We start from the raw sequence: 1779 nt of genomic DNA on the forward strand, positions 1-1779 counted from the left end.
CGTCGTCGTCGCCGTCGTCGTCGCCGTCGTCGTCGCCGTCGTCGTCGCCGTCGTCGTCGCCGTCGTCGTCGCCGTCGTCGTTGCCGTCGTCGTTGCCGTCGTCGTTGCCGTCGTCGTTGCCGTCGTCGTTGCCGTCGTTGTCGCCGTCGTCGCTGCCGTCAGCTACGGAGTGAGGAAATGCATTCTGGAAGTTTTGGCGCAAGAGATATAAATGTGTTTCTATAATATCGATTGCTGCGATCTGGAAGATCGATAAAGTCGGATTGAGTCTTGGCAATAACAAAGGACTGAGAATTGGAAATCTGTCACATCGATGGCATAGAAGAATACCTTGTATCAGATATTTTTTTTAAAATCACCAAACACTTCTGGTTCATGGAATTACCGTGAAATTATTAAAAGATCTCTTCGATATCGTATCAGATAAGTTTTCTAATATATCTATTAATTTTTCTTCCCTTTCTCTATAATTATAAAAGAACTTATTCTTTGTGTTCTATTTTATTTTAGATTTATTCAGTTTTAATTTCAGATTTATTGAAAGAAAAGACCTGAATCCAATCTGTCAGTATATACCTTTATATTTTATAGTTACCTCAATATCATCCTCTTAAATAATTTATTATTTGTCAGGTCTCTATTACATTTGTCCTTTTTTTTAAATATTTTTACAAGTATATCCTGCTAAATAATACATTATTTCACAGAATAATTTTGAGATAACTACCAGACAAATAAATAATAATTAATTAAAAGGCAATTTACAATCTAAACACAATGTTGTTAAAATCAAGATTACGCCAAATATAAAATTATTTGGTTTTAGTACACATTGCCTTTTAAGGATGACAAATAGTTTTCTGGATATTTTAGTAAATGGTATATAAATACTGACAGAGATTGGTACAGGCCTTTTCTTTCAATAAATCTAAAATTATAATTCAGTACATAGGATCAGTTCTTTTATAATTTTTTGAAAAATAGAGTGATTAAATTAACAGAGATTCTAAAATTATCTGATACAATATTGATTACAATCATATCAGATATATTTTGAATTTCTATTAATTTGAATTCTCTATTCTTTATATAATTATAAAAGAACTGTTTCCTTGTGCTGTATTTTATTTTCAGATTCAGATTGAAAGGAAATATTATCACTTTGTTACATTCACACATTTTAAAATCACCAAACGCTTCTGGTTTATGGAATTACCGTTAAATTATTTAAAGATCTCTTCGATGTCGTATCAGATAAGTTTTCTAATTTATCTATTAATTTGTCCTCTCTTTTCTCTATATAATTATGTAAGAACTGATTCTTTGTGTTCTATTTTATTTTCAGATTTATTGAAAGAAAAGGCCTGAATCCAATCTGTCTGTATATACCTTTATATTTGATAGTTATCTATTTTTTAACAATATCTTTACAAATACATCCTGATAAATAATACATTATTTCATAGAATTATTTTGAGATTACTACCTGACAAATAATAAATTCTTTCATTAATAATTTATTAAATTATTAATTTGTTCTTTTATATTTATGTAAAAAACAAATTAATAGAGATTCTAAAAATATCTGATACAATATTGATTCCAATCATATCAGATATGTTTAGATTTTCTATTAATTTGTATTCTCTATTTTTCGTAAAATTATAAAAGAATTTATTCTTTTTGCTGTATTTTATTTTCAGATTTAGATTGAAAGGAAAAGCCTGTTTTTTTTTTTAATACATTTTTTTTATACATTTGTTACGGCTGTGTTCCACT

Source organism: Cyphomyrmex costatus, unplaced genomic scaffold (assembly GCF_001594065.2).
Source record: "Cyphomyrmex costatus isolate MS0001 unplaced genomic scaffold, Ccosl1.0 scaffold482, whole genome shotgun sequence".
NCBI lineage: Eukaryota > Metazoa > Arthropoda > Insecta > Hymenoptera > Formicidae > Cyphomyrmex > Cyphomyrmex costatus.